Consider the following 20,111-nt stretch of genomic DNA (forward strand, 5'->3'; position numbering starts at 1 on the left):
GAGTCATATTTGAGGAGAGGGAAGGCAAGGACGAAGTCCAAGGCACCCTCTCAACCTAGCCAAGGCTAGTTGCGCGATTTAGTCAAGGATTTTCTTATTTTTTAACCTAAAAATTTATTGCATTTGGATGAACTATATGAATGCAAAACCTAGATCTAATGATGAATCGAATGGGACAAATATCTCTTAGAGGTTTGATTGGACTAAATCACATAAGTCGTGATAGCCAAGGATGAGCCCTCCAAGAGGTCACGAGTAATTGAAGCAAAGCATAGTAGTTAATTGAAGCAAACAAGCAACGAAGTTGTAAAATTAAAGTTGCCATGGACCAAATCACAAATATCAGAGAGTATTTAGGGGCAAATCATGATTTTCAGAACTTTTGGGGCCAAAATAGAAGAAAGGCCAATTTCAAGGACCAATTTGCAAATTGTAGCAGGGACCCAATTGAAAGCCTTTTAAAAGTCTTGGGGTCAAATTGTGAAGTCTTAAAACTTTGGGGAACAAATTACAAAGAAATGGGACATCACGGGGCTGAAATTACAAAACTATACAAATAATCATCTTCTCCAAAACAGGCTCAAACATCAGACTGTCATCTTGTTCTTCTTCGCAGATGGCAAGCACCAGAAAAATTCATCTTCAGACCCTCCCCCAAAAATGAAACTCACACGAATCTCCTCTCATACAATCTCATATCGTTGATTTGAATCCAAAAATCTTAGCTACAGGGCATGCAAAGCTTAAAAAGATTCTTCGTCCCGTAAGAAATCGAATGCACAGAATATGGTTAGAATTCTTCTTGTATACAGACAAATGCATATGCTCTTTTCTTTTGGCCCAAAACTTTCGTTTGGGCATTTCATCAAACAACTAACGGGCATAACGAAGATCACAGATTTTTGGCTCGATTGACACTATAACCAGCCCCCAAAATTTCATTAGCAACTCAAACACGAAACACAAAAATAATTTAAGGAGAAACAACAAGGAAAGCAAACAGGCGGGCAGGGCAGAACGTCCCAAACACAAATCTCAATAGTATATTAGCATGCTTTCAACAATTGACAACAACAGTAGATCATTTATGCCCGAAATTTCAGATAATCAACAAGAAGACTGCCATAGATAACATCACAGAATTCATCTTTGTAAACTTCAACAATCTGAAACAAAACCTGAAGTGAAATGATAGCTTACAGGATTCTTTCAGCGGCTTCGCCGACGGTGACGGTTGATCCTGGCGGTGGTGGCTCCGGTTCTTGGGCTGGCAGTTGGCCACTTGTTGGTGTCATGGTGATGCTGAATGCCCGAGTTAGGAAAAGGCTTTTGATTGGTAGCAGCAGGCGCAGCGTGGCAGAGCACTAGAAAGCGTCTGGTGGGCAGCAATCATCTGCTGCTGCTGGACCATGAGGTTGATAATGGTATGATCGGCAGCAGCCGACGGTGATGGCTTCGTTGACCTGAGCATCGCAGGGTTTGGGTTGAGGTGATCGGCGGCTAGCGATGAGGAAGCGGTCGGCGACGGTAATTGCAAGTCGTCCAAGAACGATTTTCAGCCGCTGTCTCTTTTATTTCTTGATTTTTCAGCCGACCTCCTTCCACACTTCTTTTTTCAGATTTTCTTTCTCTGTTTTTTCTTAATTCTTCCTTTTTTTCCTTTCTTCGGAGCTTTCTGTCCCCCCCGAAACCCTTTTTCACTCTTTTTTTGTTCTCTTTTTGTTCTCTCCAGCTCCTAGCCCAGCCGAAGCCTTACTCTTTTTTCATTCCCTTTTCCAGATTTTTCCGTTAGCCTTTTCGTAGCTCCCTCTCCAGTTGTTCCCCCCTGATTCTGCTCTCCTCCTTTTCTTTGGCCCCCCAAGCCTTTTTTCCTCTATTTCTTAGCCTTTTTCTTGACCGAAGCTCCCTCAGATCTCCTCCAACCTAGCCGCCGATCCTCTGCTCAGCCGAAGTCCTCCCCTCAGTCGTCCTTTTTTCTTTTTCCTTTGCTCTGTTATTTCTTACTCTCCGCTTCTGTTTTTCTTCTTTTTTTCCTCCCCAAAGCCCTCCGTTCCTTTTTCTTTTTGTTCCCCTGTTTGAGCCCCCAAAAACTCCCCTGGCCTCTTTTGCTTTCTTTTTGCTTCCCTTTTTTTTGATTCCCCGAAGCTTCTTTCTTTTGTTTTCTTTCTTTTTTCAAAATTCCCTAAGCCCACCTAGTGTCTAGACACCTAATCCCTTAGGTGTTGTGTTGTCCAAAATGCAAAAAGGACACTTGTCTAATGATTATTTTGTACACTTGTTCAACATGCACACTTCCACCTATCCACACATTTCCTTCACTTTTTTTTTTCATTTTTCTTCAAAAATCAATTAAAAATAAGTTAACAATTTTCAAATCAAATTTAAGAGAATTAAAGCCACTTTTAACATCTTACAAAATGAAAATGAAGAATCTAACTCAATTAATAAATAAATAATAAATGATAAAAATGAAAATAAAAATTTGGTGTCTACAACAGCCAGAGGGATAAGATCTAAAAAGTTTTTTAAATCTTTCATAGAAATTCCTAATCTTTATTTAATAGAGGATGAAACCTCTACTTCCTTAGAAGAAAGACTCAAGAAATTTCAACAAAAAATTATCAAAGAGTCTTGTGCTTCTAACCATCAAGAGTTTTTACAGAAATGTGACCATCCATTGTGGGAAAATTCTGATTTTTATATCCATCTTCCTTTCAAAAAGAATGAGGATATAAATCCCACAAAAGCAAGTCATTCTGGAATGAATCCTGAGGATACTAAACTTGCTGATCAGGAATGCCAAGAACTCTTGAAGTATGGTTTGATTGAAATCTCTGATTCTCAATGGGCATGTCAAGCTTTCTATGTTAACAAGAGATCAGAACAGGTAAGAGGGAAAATGAGGTTGGTAATTAATTATCAACCCCTCAATATTTTCCAACTTGATGATGAATTTCCTATTCCAAATAGATTTACACTTTTCTCTCAAATTGCGAAAGCAAAATGGTTTTCAAAATTTGATTTGAAATCTGGATTTTGGCAATTAGGAATTTATCCTGAAGATAGGCACAAAACTAGCTTTTGTATTCCAAATCATCATTATCAATGGAAAGTGATGCCCTTTGGTCTCAAAACAGCACCATCACTTTTTCAAAAAGCCATGATAAAAATCTTCCAGCTTATCTTGCATACTGCACTCATCTATATTGATGACATTCTTCTTTTCAGCCATTCCTTAGATGAACATATCAAATTGCTTAATCAATTTCATGATCTTGTAAAGCAATATGGTATAATGATTTCTGAAAAAAAATGATTTTGGCAACAAAAGAAATTTCATTTCTAGGAATGCAAATTTCTAATGGAACTTGTACACCTGAAAACATGTTGGACAATCTGTTAAAGATTTTTCAGAAGAAAATTTGACAAAACAACAGGTACAACAATTCCTTGGTGTTGTCAACTATGTGAGGGAATTTATTCCTAAAGTTTCAAAGCATATTAGTCCCCTGACTAAAATGCTCAAGAAAGATCCTCCTCCTTGGGGATTATCTCAGACAACAGTAGTCCAGAAGTTGAAGGAAACCCTCTTGGGTCTTCCTACTCTATTCATCCCCTCCACAGGGAAATAGATTTTACAGACAGATGCTAGTGACAAGTACTGGGGAGCTATTTTGCTTGAAGAAGATCTTACTGGGAAAAGGCATTGTTGTGGTTTTGCTAGTGGAAGATTCAAAGCTTCTAAACAACATTATCATTCCACTTTCAAGGAGATACTTGCGGTAAGAAATGGAATAAAGAAATTCTCTTTCTTTCTCAGTTCTCAACATTTCTTGGTTGAAATGGATATGGGATCATTTCCCAAAATGCTGCATTTTAAGCAAAAGACCATCCCACATCCACAACTCCTCCGCTGGGCAGCATGGTTTTCACAATATTCTTTTGATGTTAAACACATTAAAGGAAAAACCAATATTGTTGCTGATTTCTTTTCAAGAAAAGAACCTTTACCTCAACAAGTCTTACCACCCAAAGCGTTACCTTGTTTCATGTTTACTCCAGTCCAAGATCATCCTCCAGACATCTATGAAATACCGTACCCATGGGAAAAAGAAAATATTGAAAGAATTAGAAACCATTATGAGCTTGAACTCTTTCGTTCATATGGTGGATCAATACTCAGCCCCTTTGGTATTAATCCTGATTATCCTTTTTGTCAGATCTTTATTGCCAGACCCACTGAATTTCCAAAAGAATTACTATGGTATTTTTGGTGCTTATGTCACCAATATCATATTTTAATGGAATTTCAAAGTCCATTCTTCAATAAACCATTGGCTCACACTCTTAAACAATTTCTTCAATGGTTTAAACCCTTAACTTATTGGAAAGATCTGTTTGCCTCAAATTCAAATCACCTTCTCCTTCATTTCCATCGTCCTTGTCATCTCATAAATAACCAAGTCCAAGCCTTATCCAATGCAGTTATTTATAGGGAATTGTCTCATACTATTTTAGACCAAGAGGTTGAGTATGGAGAAGCTCAGAGATACATATTCCAGGAAAATAGATGCATCCCTCCTGAAATTTGGCCAGGATCTTATGGATCATGGAATTACCAAAACTCACATCCTTATTGGACCCAGATTCGTAAAACTAAAAAACAGTGGGCTGATAAGATGAATTCATCAAAATTCCAGGATTGCCAAATGTCTGAAGATTTCACTCAGAACCTAGGATCTTCCAGCACACAGAGATCAATCCACAAATACCGCCCAGATTGGAAAAGCATTAAAAATAAAAGGAAAAATAAAAGAAGCCATGAAGATTGGATTGAACACACGAATATCACTGATCCAGATTCTACACCTTCTGATACCCCTGATGAAGACTGGACCATCTGAAAACATAAGGACCTACAAGGTCCCACATGTTTGCCACTTTCCAAACATAGGCCTTATCCTTCATGAAAGGCCAAGTTACTGTTGTTCAAGAGTCATTTGCTTTTTCAAGTTTCTAAGAGTTATTTACCCTTTAGAGTCTGTAAAGAGTCATCTTTTTAAGGTTACAAGAGTCAAGTTGTCCTTTAAGAGGTTGAAAGGTTGTTTGTCCTTTCGGACATCCAAGAGTCACTTTGTAATCTATAAATAGATGAGACTTACCAGACAGAAGGATCATCGAGTCCTCATCTAATTTTTATCTAGTCTTGTACCAAATTCTATCAATAAATTGTCAGTGTGTTATATCCATATGACAGGCTAAAAGTTTTTAGTTTTCTCCCAAATGAAGACCAAGAGATCCTTATAGCTGCGTGTTGCTTAGATCATCATAGCTTTTTTATAATTTGCTCTTGTGATAACAATCCCTTGAACTTTTGAAAGCCCAGAGGAGAGAGGTTGTTGTATGTTCGAGAATACCTTCAAAGAGCTAGTTATTTCTCTGATATGGTTTCTAAGCAGGCACTCTGGTATTTGGTATCAGAGTCATACCTTTGGGAGGAACAGTAACATCCCTTGTCATCCCTTGTCAATCTTTCTGCCTTGTATGAATATTGTGCATGAGTATTATACTAATATGCAATGGCTAGAATTACATAGCAATTATAATGCTTGGTATGAACATATTCGTGATCGTATCTTTGAAGGTAATCACTGGTGTGCTTATGATAATTTTAATAAAGAAAACTGTTTGATGTTCATAGATCTTTATAAAAAAGAACAAAAAGATGCTGCTGAGATTTTACATCCTATGTCCTATACTATAATTAGTAGACAAGTACGGATTGATCTTCTTTATCATCGTCTTTCTATTATTTTACGTGAAGAATTAGCTAGACAAGAGAAGAAATAGTACTATAAATCTTTTATTATATCAATGGCTTCATCCAGCTCATCTGCTGTATCTATGCCCAGTGGACTTTCATTAAATAAAGTTAATAGTAGTAAATTAGACTATTTGTATGAAGTGTCTATTGAACCTGAGGTGGTTAATCCTACCTCATTACCTCTTATTAATCCATATACTTTCTTTACTAAAAAGTCTTTTTCTCCTTCTCGAGTAATTAAGTCGTTAATTCAATATCATCCTAAAGGAAAAAAAGAATATATCCAAGCCTCCAAGATTGATCAACATCCAATCCCTGCTACAAAAAAGGAACAGTTCATAACTTTGCATATTCCAGATGATTTTTCTTTGCAGTGGAGACAACAAGGATATACCCATATACATTTTGGAGCAATAAGGATTTCCCTATCATTTCATGGAAGAAAAGGACTCCCTGTAGTTGCTCGAGTAGCACTATTGGACACTCGATTTACACAATACCAGCATGCTTGTATTGCAACTGTGGAAACAAAATTAAATGCTGGGACTGTATTTGTTACCCTTTTCCCTAATTTTAATATGTCTTTGGCAGAACCTAACCTTCTTGATGCTCTCAAAGTCCAGGTTCAAGTTATTGGTGTAGACCAAGTTCACGATGCAATTGCAGCAACTCTCCATTACCAGATGGTATATAGAGTTCAGAATCATGCTCTTGATCTTAAAGTTCTTGGAAGTGAAGATGCTCTGCTTATTCAAGTTGATGAGAAGAATTCAACCTCTTGTACGCATGTTCCAAGACAGATTTCTAAGTCAGATTTAGTTCAATTATTACCCAATAGTTGGATTACTGATTATGAAAGTCTACACATCCAGGCCAATGAACCTCTTGAGTCCTTCAGCTCAAAAATTGCAAAGACAATTGAAGGGAGAACTTCTATCTCTTTTGATCATTCCCATTTGAAGTCTTCCTCAAAAGCACTTCCTTCTATTTTGCTTGCAGAAATTCCAATGGAACTGCCAACTCAAAAAAGAAAAGCATTGGGCTGCTATGAGGAAAATTGTCAGAAAGGTTTTCTCCAAGATATCATTGATCATTTTAATGATAATGGAGAAGCAGTCTATCATTTTCAGGATCCTATCTCAGGACATATTTATTTTGACACTTGTACGAGGTGTGAAGAATGTTATTGGGCAGAACAACTGGAGTTAGATGCTTCTGAAATTTCTTTAAAAAAGAAATCCAAACCAGTTGACCCGCAACCTTTTAAACCTCGACCTTGCAAGCCTGATCCAAAGCCACAAGATCCTGATACAGATAATTTCCAGATAGCACGTAGTACTTTTGATGGTTATCAAATTTCTTCTTCATTGGCTTATAAAAAAACCAAGAAAAGGGAAAATCTTGCATCCTTACTATCAACAGTGCCTTGATATTTTAGAAAAGGAAGCAAGAGCTCAAACAAAAAAGATCCAGAAGGAAACAAAGCCAATAAATATACTACCCCAATCACCAAAAATCAGTTCTCCGCCTGTTCCATGTTTCATGTTTTAAGAAGCTGATTTCCAACCTTTGGAATCATTTGTAAAAAATGGTTCTAAACATACCCCAAAGATCCAAAATGCTGCTCCAATTGTTTTACCAACTGGAGAATCTGTTACTACAGATATTTCTTATGAAATTCTCAACTGGCAGACAGAAAACTCCTTGGTACAGAATTCAGCTCTTACCTCTATTCATCAAAATGTCTCAGAGGTATCTCAACAGGTAAGTACTCTTGGTACTTCAGTCAATCATTTGGATACTTCAGTAAATTCCCAAAAGGAAGAAGTATAAAAAATGATTAGTGTTCTTGAACAAAGGCTTGCCAGCATCAAATATGATTCACCTTTGAACGCATCTTCCTTAGCAAATTTTGTTTTAAACCAAGAAAAAGAAACTGCGTTTCTTCAAAAACAAATTGCTACTTTAAAAACTACAGGTGAAATTCCAAAATATGATGTTGGACCATCGGAACCTCCTCCACAGCTAAGTTCAGGGTTCAGAGCCATTCCTTTAAGGAATTGGCCTACTCCTTTTTATTTTGGAAATGTAACCACTCCTAATCCTTCAGTCTTTTTCCCAGATCAGCCTCAACTAGTTTCAAAACAACCTTGGGTTATTGCCAAAGTCCTTCGAGAATACCGAAGGAATAAAAAAGCCCAACAAAAAGAAGAAAGGCAAAAACAAAGAATTGAAGCTGAACAAAAGAAGCAAGAAGAAGAAAGACAGAGAAAGGCAAAACAGGTTGTAACAGAAACTTCTTTAATGTATACTGTACAATCTAATCCTTCTTTTTCTGTTTAACAGGAACAAAAGGCGATTGAAGCTACTAAAGTTTATGAAAATCCTTTATCTTCTATGCTGGAGGATCTTCATCAAGATTCAATTCCCTGCCTTACTACTTCCAAAGCTGACACTATTTCAGATCAGTCTCAAAGCTCAGATATCGAAGAAGAAAGCTCTAAGGATACTTCACAATCTTCTGAATCAGAATCAGAATATGAATCCCCAGTTTCAATTGAATTCTCTGAAGAAGACAAAGAGGAGATTCCCCTTATTCTTATGAATTCTGGAGTTGTTGAAGAACCAGAATCTGAGGCAGAAGAAGAAACATCAGCAAACAGGCCTCCAAGACAGGATTTTCCTAAAAGCAAAGGGAGTACGATTATTTTCAATTGATGATATTCCTGCTGGAAAATGGGAAGCAAAATTCCAAGAATTTCATGCTTGGATAACTGCTCAAAATCTTCATGAAGAATCTCATTTTGAAATTCTCTCAACCTTTACTGCTCATTTTTCAGGAATTCTAAAAGATTGGTGGACTAGCCTTGGTGATGCCGATAAGATGACTTTCTTGACCAGACAAGATTTTTCACAAAATATAAACATCCTTCATCTGATGTTTATTGGAGATGTCAAAGAAAGACGTGAAACCAAGAGAAAAGAGTTTTTTCAAATGAAATGTTTATCTTATGATAGAAAGGATATCAATAAGCATTTCTGTGACAGCCCCACCTTCCTCTAAGGCGAACCAAAGGGGTTAGCGGACTGCCTGCCCAGCTCTCGCCAGGACTAACCGCTCAGTTTAGAGCGATCTAATACGTTCCGGTAGGCCTGTCAACGGGTCGGGTCTAGACCCGGATCCGTGAAATTATTGCGGGGATGGGTAGGGATTTAATTCCGTTTCCCGGATCCGGATCCGTTTTGTCAAACAAAAAAACGGGTCGGATACCGAATATAGTATTCCGACCCGTATTAGACCCGGATCCGGATATAAATGAATTAATAATTTAAAAAATATATATTTATCAATATAATTTGATTAGGGTGATATATTTTAATAAAGTTAATTTTGATTTCTTTTCTTATTTGATTTTTTCTTTGCATTAGTTAGAAATTAGTTTACAAATATATTTTTTTCTCATTTTTATTAGAAATTATAAAATTTAGTAAATTTGTTCGGGTAGACCCGGATCCGGATCGGGGACCCGCCGGATCCGGATCCGGAACATAGAATAAATGACCCGTCGGGTAAACGGGTCGGATCCGGATCCGGCATAGTAATTCGGGTCCGGGTCCGGAATAATGAATTCCGGCCCGGACCCGGCCCGTTGACAGCCCTACGTTCCGGAACATACAAACGCGCGTAAACAAGTCAAAATCACAAAATAAAAAAAAATGAAAACGGAGTCGGCCCTGAATAGTAACCGACACTTCAAAATCCAACCAAGCATCCTTCAAATATATACATCTTGAAATTAAGCATATACAATCCAAAGTAGCAAACAAAAGTATTCAAAAGTGGATACATGTACGGTTTGCCAAATCAAAAGACAAACGGACCCAATGAGCTATACAAAAGATATGACCATCTAGCTCAATTCGACAACCAACTATCAAATCCAGTCCAAAAGGATTTATTTTCCTGTAAGGAAAACAAAAGGAACAGAAAGGGGTGAGCTTGCGCTCAATGAGGTACCAGACATATAGCAGTAAAATCATGTCATTTCACATTTAACAAATCAGGTACACATGCCAGATGTAAAGTAAAGGAACCAATGATTCAAATAGGAAGGATACAGGTGGCTCTCAAGAGCCAAATTCCCATTTGCGTCACCGAAGCTTGATCGAAATAATAGTTGACACTCCGTCAACGCTAAACGAGTAACCAATACCGTAGACTCCACTTTCTCCGATTCCTTCCACCTCACATACCCCTACCGGGCCCGAAATCCAATCAGATCAGAAATGGTAATACTCGAGTATACCGGAATCAAGGGTCTCAATATCCAAAGATCCCAAAACAGACAACCGTGGTTCGTTATCTAATCGACCAGGCCCTTGCCGGCCCGACTCGAGTAACTGGCCACAGGTGTTGAGCTCAGAGGTCACAGAAAGGTCGTTGGATACCAGCTTCCAAACGACATCAGAACAGATACAGATACAGATAACAAATTCAAATTCGCACCAAAATTTGGCATATGAACAGACAAGAGAACGAGTGTGATAAAGTACACCCTCGTCTCAATCAAAATAACCAGATAGTTCAGTAATTCATATCACAGATTGCATGTACAGAAACCGAGTTAAACAACAAGTGAGGGGGAGTGGTACACTCACCGGTGTCAGTACAGATACCTCAAAAGTTTTTGCCCAAAAGAGAGCTTTAATCACCAAGAAACCCTAAAATAACCAAGGCGAAACAATTATGGTTCCCACATTCACGAATCCAGTACACGAAATGCATAAAGAAGACTTAACTATAAGTCGTGTGCCTGATCAAATTAGCTACCAGTGTAAAGAAATAACAATGAAATTGGAGTAAAAGGTAGCGGTTGGTATCAAAGACATGAACAACCCTAAAACCCTTTGCTCAAGTCACAAGTAAATCCAACTAGCCTTCAAGTAAAATTTAGGCAGCATATCCCTTGTGTTTACCTATTTTCCAGCCACTAATGGCTTCATTATTTCCTCAAATCAGTCCCAACATCTCGTACAAAAATAATCTCATTTCCAAAAGCCGTTCACTAGGCTTCAAGTCATTCAAGTACAAAATTTAGCTAGGAAAATGACCGGAAAGGAAAGTCAAGCCCTAAAATATTCCAATAAGCATAATAAGACTCGATTACAAGTCATAAACCAATGCCAAATACTACCGAAATAGGGTTTCATAAGCATACATAAGCATTAGAGGAAACCAGAAAAATCCGGAAATGGAGTTAAGTGTTAACCCAAAAAAAAAATAGTTTTTGACATCATTTTGCGGTTTTGGTACCAATGGCACTACGATTATCGGATGGAGGTGTAAGATACACTGTTTCGAAGCTAAGAGATAGGGCTACAATGTTACAGAAGGTCACTCAGCCCAGTTTCGAGTGTAACCAGGTCAAAAATGCAATATACTACACCAGAATCGTAAAAACAGATTCACAAATCGTATTCTGGTGCAAACATCATAAATCAGGCTACCTAAGTCCAAATCCAGTAATTCTAAAGCCATCCGAAAGCTAAGAAACAGGGCTACAATTCATCAGAAGGCCTCAACAACTAATTCTGAAGCATTCCCAACCAAAATAACCCAGTACAGAAGCAATTCTCAAATTCGGGTAGAAACAGGGCAGCAAGGGTAATTCTGTCTTTTCACAAGCTACGTTGCTCCGATTGACCTGAAATTTTGTAGGCATATCTAAAATATCATTCCCTACAACTTTCATGTTTTAACCTAGATGGATAAGAGTTGGAGAGACAAAAGGATAGATTAGCATTAAATGAAGTGACAAGTGTCACTTGAACATTCATTCTTACCTTTTGACCTTTGGACCACTATTCATGACTTTACCATTTAAACTAAAAATTGACCAAAATTACTTCAATTTTGCAAGCTTCTTGGCCGGCCCTTATCAAGCAAAAAGGAAAGAAAAGCTCTCAATTTTCTAGTCTCCAATCTTGCCCAATCTTTCAATTCAACCGTTTAATCTTCAAATTTTCCCATAAAACCTCTTAGTTTGGTGATATTAAGGTGTTTAGTGGAGTTGTTTGGAAGGTTAAGAGAATTAGTTGCTCCCTCTCTTGTATTACTAAGGTGAGTAGTGAAGGACCCCTCTCCTCCATCTAATGATGTTTAATTCATGATTGGTGGTAGTTTAAGATGTACTTTGATGGATTATATCTTGATTTTGGTTGAATTGGTGAAGTTTTTTTATTATTGGTGATTTTTCTGTTCTAATTATCTCTTAACACCTGATAACTTAAACCCGGTATACACAACTTAACCTAATTGGCCGAATTTTACCGAACTTTCCGTACTAACGGGTCCCACGTCCAGTATACGCTCTTAATTTCTCAAAAACTAACCGATATTAGAAAAATCATTTAAAAACTATATTTACTCATAAAATTTATTTTCACAATTTTTCGAATAAAGAAAAGGTGGAAAAACGTGTAATTAAAAGAAATGAAAACCTAGAAATTAAGAAAATTACGGGTCCTCACACTCTCTCCCCCTTAAAGAAATTTCATCCTCGAAATTTTCTTATCAACAGAATCTTTCAGAATCTAAGGTACCCAACGGATTGTACCTTCTACGTCCTCAGACGAGTCAGGACCCTGATGGTGTTCTAAAGAGTACACCTGAGCCGGTACCTTGGATCCAGTCCCTTCATTTTCCGACTGTCCAGGGTTAGTCTTAATGGTTACGGGGTCCCTTTTCCTTTTCGCAATCGAACTGGGCAGTCAGCAATCTGATGATCGGCACTTCCGCAGCGCAGACATTTTCCCTCTTTCTTCCAACAATTTGCCTCCGTATGATTTGGCCTTCCGCAATATCCACAGGGATCACAAGTAGCAGAAACCGGTCCCCCCTGAGAGACATCACGCGACACCCTTGGTTGTCGTACTCCTCCGTTTCCCTTTCCAATCTTAGGGGGCGTATTTGTACCTTCTTGCTCAGAGCTACTCCCAGGAAAGCCCCTTTTCTTGGCTTGAAAGTTTTTCACCTGCAGCCTAGCATTCTCTACTCGTTGCGCCTTCTCTACGGCCTCGCTAAAAGCATTAATCTGGGCTACCGCAAGGTCCTTCTGAATTTCTTCGTTCAAACCCTGGATAAAACGCCTTATTCGCCTCTGCTCGGTTATAATCAACTCAGGGGCAAATTTGGATAGGCGGGTGAACTGGCTTTCATATTCTGCTACAGATTGAGTCCCTTGGTGAAGTCGGATAAATTCATATTCCTTCCGCTCCAGAACTAGAGGAGGGAAAAATTTCGCGTTGAATTCCCTTATGAAATTCACCCAAGTCCTGAGCGTTTGTTCCCGTTCCCATTTTTTCCGTATTACGTTCCACCAGGAACGGGCAGCCCCTTCTAGTTGGAAGACGGCAAAAGTCACCTGCCTTTCTTCGGTGTAATGCAGGGCCGCAAAGATATCCACCATCTTCTCGAGCCACCTTTCGGTGACATCCGGGTCGGGCCCTCCAATGAACTTGGGTGGAGCAAACTTTTGAAATCGTTCGAGAGCTCTGTCTTCGCTCTCGACGTGGTTGCCAGGGTTTCCAGGATTAGGATTTGGGTTTTGGTCCTGTTGCTGCACCACTTGTGCCAGCAAGTTGGTCATTTGCTGCATAGCGGCAGCTATCTGCACGTTGGGATCAGGATTAGGTCCAGATGAGGTTTCCCCAGTACCCCTGTCCGGTGTGGGTTGTCTATTTCCGCGCCCACGCCCCTGTCCACTACGTGTACCTTCCATGAACTCTACTTGGTCTAGGCAAATATACTAAACCAATATAAAAATAATGCATGTAAGTAAAACCCAAAACCTTTTACAAACATATATATATACATTCCAAACAAGGCAAACAACACACATATCAACAACCAGTCAAGTCAAGTACAGTCAAGTCAAGTACAAACATGGACAATCCACGAGGGAAAGGACCTATCAAAAGCAATATACACGTAGCTAACCCAAACGTACAAAACGATTAGCTAAGGCTCTTCTCCTTATCCGCCCTATATACAGAAAACAAAACTATCCCAAAAACCCTAGGAGTCGCTACCTAGTCCGTCGACGGGCTAGTAGACCCACCCAACGGGGTGGATCCAACCCCAGCCTCGGGCCCCGCATACGAGTCCTCGTCGCTCACTCCCTCGACCACGTCGGCGCAGAGGGTTAGGATCGATGCGGCTCGAACCTTAACCTTCGAGCTCGCTTAGTCTCGCACTCACGTGCTTCCCTAAGTTGAGTGCAGAGGTCATAGTAAAAGAAAACAAGTCTTAGGTGTGAATTTCTCCATGTACCCTACAATCTAGTCCTCCTCCAGAAAACCCTAGCCAGACGAGTATGAGATCCGTCCATGATAACACTTCCATCTCCAATCCTCTCAATCGGTCTAATTACTAGGTCAAATGTAAAGACCTGCCGTAGCTCGACCTTTGCCATCAAGACTTGCCTCTGTGACAGCCCCACCTCCCCCTAAGGCGAACCAAAGGGTTCGGCGGGCCGCCTGCCCAGCTCTCACCGGGACTCAGTCGTTCACTCACACAAATAAGAAATAGAACCACAAGAAAGAGCAAAACGAGGATCCAAAACTTAAAACAAAGCTTATATACATGGCTATCTCAGAAGGAAGTATAACCGTCGAGAATACAAAAGTTCTCAAGTCACCATACAACCAGCTCTTGCCAAACACTAGGACGAGAACCATTACAAAACCAAAGAACTAGACCAAGCTAGTCTATACAGAGCTCTCATCCTTGCTCGCCTTCCCCTGTTAAGAAAAACAAAACTAAAGGGATGAGCTAAAAGCTCAGTGAGGTTCCGAACATAAAATCAAGTCATAAATCAAATGATAAATCAAGAAACAGTTACATCATTTACAATAAATTATACATGAAAAGGATACGTTCGTTCGTTCTCCTGTCATTCCCCTTTCCTTCATTCATTTGAAAATGCATTTTTCGTTTATACATAAAACCCTCGTTCGTTCGTTCGTTCGTTCATTTCATTCACCCTCTCCTGGACATTGGCCAGGCTCCACCAACCTCCACCAACCTACAAGGTAATACTCGAGTATACCAAATTCACCCAGGGTCACCATATCGCCCGACCGAGTCCGCTTCTGGCTCGAGTCGATCGGTAACGAAAGGCAGGGCCCAGTTCAACCAAAAGGCTTACATACATGCGCATATAATCGTTCAATCATTGAAAATTTCACAATCATTTAGGTCGAGTGTGATAAAGTACACACTCGTCTAGAAAACTCGTTTTGGCAATCATTAAGAGCAATTAACACATTACCAAACAATAACAACAAGCCATGAAGTCAAGGAAAATATAGCAACAAGGAACACTCACCGAATTATGCAAAATAACGTCCAAAATGTCCTATCGGATCTTATCCTCGGTCACCGAGAAAACCTATGATTCAACGAGAAAGAATATTACAATTCATCTAGCAAAACAAGTAAGTGGAATCAAGGAACAACCATTTGGATCTGTGGACAGAAATAACTAGGGTGTCATAAACCAAACTCAAAGGGTTATAACAGTTCCAATGGAAAACACTTGAATCAAAGTCAAATCAGAATTCAACTAGATAGGCTCAGAAATATTATTTTCGGAATCGTGTATGTGGTTCAAAATCGATATACATTCAAGTAGGTATTATGGTCTACATGTCTTGACTGAGAAAACCTTAGGTCATACCTCGATATTTTGGTATGAAGTAGTAAATAAACATTTGAAGGTTCAAATGGAAAAGGTATCATGTTTTAAGATGGAAAACGGGCATAGTATTTGCCAAACGAAAATAGACAAGTTGAAATAGAAACTTAGCCCTCGAGCGAAAATTTGGGCAGCACGCCCTTTGTATTTTCCTATTTCCAGCCATTTATGGCTTCATTATTTTTCTCATCCAGTCCCAAAGTCACACACAAAATAAGTTCATTCAATAGCCGTTCAGTAAGCTCCAAGTAGTACAAGTACAATTCAAGCTAGGGAAAAGTCCGGAAATAAAAGTTAAGCTCTAACCATAAAAATAGTTTTTTTGACATCATTTTGCGGTTTTGGCACCATTGGCACTACGATTATCGGATGGAGGTGCAAGATACACCGTTTCGAAGCTAAGAGATAGGGCTACAATGTTGAAGAAGGCTACACAGACCATTTTCTAGTGAAATCAGGTCAAAAATTCAATATACTAAACCAGAACCGCAAAAACAGGTTCACCAACTGTATTCTGGTTCAAACATCATAAGTCAGGCTACCTAAGTCCAAATAAAGTGATTTTAAAGCCATCCGAAAGCTATGATACAAGGCTAGATTTCATCAAAAGACCTCAACAACCAATTCTGAAGCATTCCCAACCAAATTAACCAATTACAGACGCAACTATCAAATTCGGGTAAAACCAGGGCAGCAAGGGTAATTCCATGTTTTCTCAAGCTAAACTACTCCGATTGACCTGAAATTTTACAGGCATATCTAAAATATCATTCCATACAAGTTTCATGTTTTAACCCAAGGCCAATTCGGCCTCTAACTATGAGCTACAGTGCCGGGCAGAAAGAAGAACAATGAAACCCTAACTTTCCAATTTTCTTTCCAAAACAGAAATTGCTTGCAATTAACCACTTTTTCCACCTTCTAGCTTCCTTAAATATCATTTCCAATCATCATACATGACCACATAATCATATTCATATGAAAACAGAAAAATCACCAATAATTATAAAATTTCACCAATTCAACCAAAAATCAAGATATAATCCATAAAATTGCATCTTTAACTACCAACCTCTACTAATTTCACATCAAAACCAACAAAGGGATAATTTCTTAACCACTCACCTTTGTAACCTCAAGAAACAAGATAGCTAGGGCTTGTTCTTCCCAAATGGCTCCACCAATCCCCTTAAACTAGTTTAGCAACTCACTTTTGTGGAGAATTTTGGAATTTAAACGGTTGATTTGTGAGATTCAAGCAAGAAATTGAAGAAAGAAGTTGGGAGTTTTTTTCTCTTCTTTTCCACCAAGAAATTCGGCCAAAGAGGGAGAAATGGAAGATGATTTTTGGTCAAAATTAGTTTTAAGAAGGAAAGAAAATATCTTGGTCAAAAGTCCACCCTCGAATAGAAACGCGACATGTGGCGCCTTTTATGTGTAAGCTTATCTTCTTGTCTCTCCACTCTCATCCATATAACAACCTTCAATTATCTCTTAACACCTGGTAAAATAAATCCGGTATCCAAAACTTAACCTAACTGGCCGAATTTTTCCGAACTTACCACACTAGTGGGTCCCACATTCGATATATGTTCTTAATTTCTCAAAAACTAACCGATACTAGAAAAATAATTTTAAAACCCTATTTGCTCATAAAAATTATCTGGAAAATTTTTCTAATAAAGAAAATGCAGCAAATATGCCATTAAATAGAATAAAACCCAGAAAATGAGAAAATTACGGGGTCTCACAGCCTCAAATTCAATCAAGATACCGACTCTCATTCTAGCGCTCTCCACCCTTTAGTACTCAGGTCCAAGAATCTAAAATAAGATAATTCCCAACTCGAACCGGCCGGTCCCAAGCGTAAATCATCCATATTAAAGATTCCTACCCGACATACATACCTAGCTTTCTCAAGTCCCATGATAATGATCCTTTACACTTATAACATGCACAGTTCATAGCTTACGCTCAAAAGAGCACTTATACCTTTCGACGCATTCACGAAAGCAGGACCATAACACCACTTGGCCCCAAGCTCACTCCGTGCAGAGACCACGCGAAGTGGCTCTGATACCACCTGTGACAGCCCCACCTTCCCTTAAGGCGAACCAAAGGGGTTAGCGGACTGCCTGCCCAGCTCTCGCCAGGACTAACCGCTCAGTTTAGAGCGATCTAATACGTTTCGGAACATACAAACGCGCGTAAACAAGTCAAAATCACAAAATAAAAAAAAATGAAAACGGAGTCAGCCATGAATAGTAACCGACACTTCAAAATCCAACCAAGCATCCTATCCAACCAAGCATCTTTCAAATATATACATCTTGAAATTAAGCATATACAATCCAAAGTAGCATACAAAAGTATTCAAAAGTGGATACATGTACGGTTTGACAAATCAAAAGACAAACGGACCCAATGAGCTATACAAAAGATATGACCATCTAGCTCAATTCGGCAACCAACTATCAAATCCAGTCCAAAAGGATTTATTTTCCTGTAAGGAAAACAAAAGGAACAGAAAGGGGTGAGCTTGCGCTCAATGAGGTACCAGAAATATAGCAGTAAAATCATGGCATTTCACATTTAACAAATCAGGTACATATGCCAGATGTAAAGTAAAGGAACCAATGATTCAAATAGGAAGGATACAGGTGGCTCTCAGGAGCCAAATTCCCATTTGCATCACCGAAGCTTGATCGAAATAATAGTTGACACTCCGTCAACGCTAAAAGAGTAACCAATACCGTAGACTCCACTTTCTCCGATTCCTTCCACCTCACATACCCCTACCGGACCCGAAATCCAATCAGATCAGAAATGGTAATACTCGAGTATACCGGAATCAAGAGTCTCAATACCCAAAGATCCCAAAACAGACTACCGTGGTTCGTTATCTAATCGACCAGGCCCTTGCCGGCCCGACTCGAGTAACTGGCCACAGGTGTTGAGCTCAGAGGTCACAGAAAGGTCGTTGGATACCAGCTTCCAAACGACATCAGAACAGATAGAGATACAGATAACAAATTCAGATTCGCGCCAAAATTTGGCATATGAACAGACAAGAGAATGAGTGTGATAAAGTACACCCTCGTCTCAATCAAAATAACCAGATAGTTCAGTAATTCATATCACAGATTGCATGTACAGAAACCGAGTTAAACAACAAGTGAGGGGGAGTGGTACACTCACCGGTGTCAGTACAGATACCTCAAAAGTTTTTGCCCAAAAGAGAGTTTTAATCACCAAGAAACCCTATGCTACTTTAAAAACTACAGGTGAAATTCCAAAATATGATGTTGGACCATCGGAACCTCCTCCACAGGTAAGTTCAGGGTTCGGAGCCATCCCTTTAAGGAATTGGCCTACTCCTTTTTATTTTGGAAATGTAACCACTCCTAATCCTTCAGTCTTTTTCCCAGATCAGCCTCAACCAGTTTCAAAACAACCTTGGGATATTGCCAAAGTCCTTCGAGAATACCGAAGGAATAAAAAAGCCCAACAAAAAGAAGAAAGGCAAAAACAAAGAATTGAAGCTGAACAAAAGAAGCAAGAAGAAGAAAGACAGAGAAAGGCAAAACAAGTTGTAACAGAAACTTCTTTAATGTATATTGTACAATCTAATCCTTCTTTTTCTGTTCAACAGGAACAAAAGGCGATTGAAGCTACTAAAGTTTATGAAAATCCTTTATCTTCTATGCTAGAGGATCTTCATCAAGATTCAATTCCCTGCCTTACTACTTCCAAAGCTGACACTATTTCAGATCAGCCTCAAAGCTCAGATATCGAGGAAGAAAGCTCTAAGGATACTTCACAATCTTCTGAATCAGAATCAGAATATGAATCCCCAGTTTCAATTGAATTCTCTGAAGAAGACAAAGAGGAGATTCCCCTTATTCTTATGAATTCTGAAGTTGTTGAAGAACCAGAATCTGAGGCAGAAGAAGAAACATCAGCAAACAGGCCTCCAAGACAGGATTTTCCTAAAGCAAAGGGAGTACAATTATTTTCAATTGATGATATTCCTGCTGGAAAATGGGAAGCAAAATTTCAAAAATTTCATGCTTGGATAACTGTTCAAAATCTTCATGAAGAATCTCATTTTGAAATTCTCTCAACCTTTACTGCTCATTTTTCAGGAATTCTAAAAGATTGGTGGACTAGCCTTGGTGACGCTGATAAGATGACTTTCTTGACCAGACAAGATTTTTCAGAAAATATAAACATCCTTCATCTGATGTTTATAGGAGATGTCAAAGAAAGCCGTGAAACCAAGAGAAAAGTGTTTTTTCAAATGAAATGTTTATCTTATGATAGAAAGGATATCAATAAGCATTTCAAAAGAATGACTAAATTATTTTATACTCTTGGTGCAGATATAAATCTGAAACAGGCATTCATCAGTTCACTACCCAAATCACTTGCAGAAAGAGCTGGGATATATATCCATAATAAATATGGATCAATCCTTAATCTTACAACCGGCCAGATGAGACAAGCAGTTTTGTTAGCTCTTGATGATC

The sequence above is a fragment of the Coffea eugenioides genome, chromosome 1 (genome assembly GCF_003713205.1).
Source record: "Coffea eugenioides isolate CCC68of chromosome 1, Ceug_1.0, whole genome shotgun sequence".
Taxonomy (NCBI): Eukaryota; Viridiplantae; Streptophyta; class Magnoliopsida; order Gentianales; family Rubiaceae; genus Coffea; species Coffea eugenioides.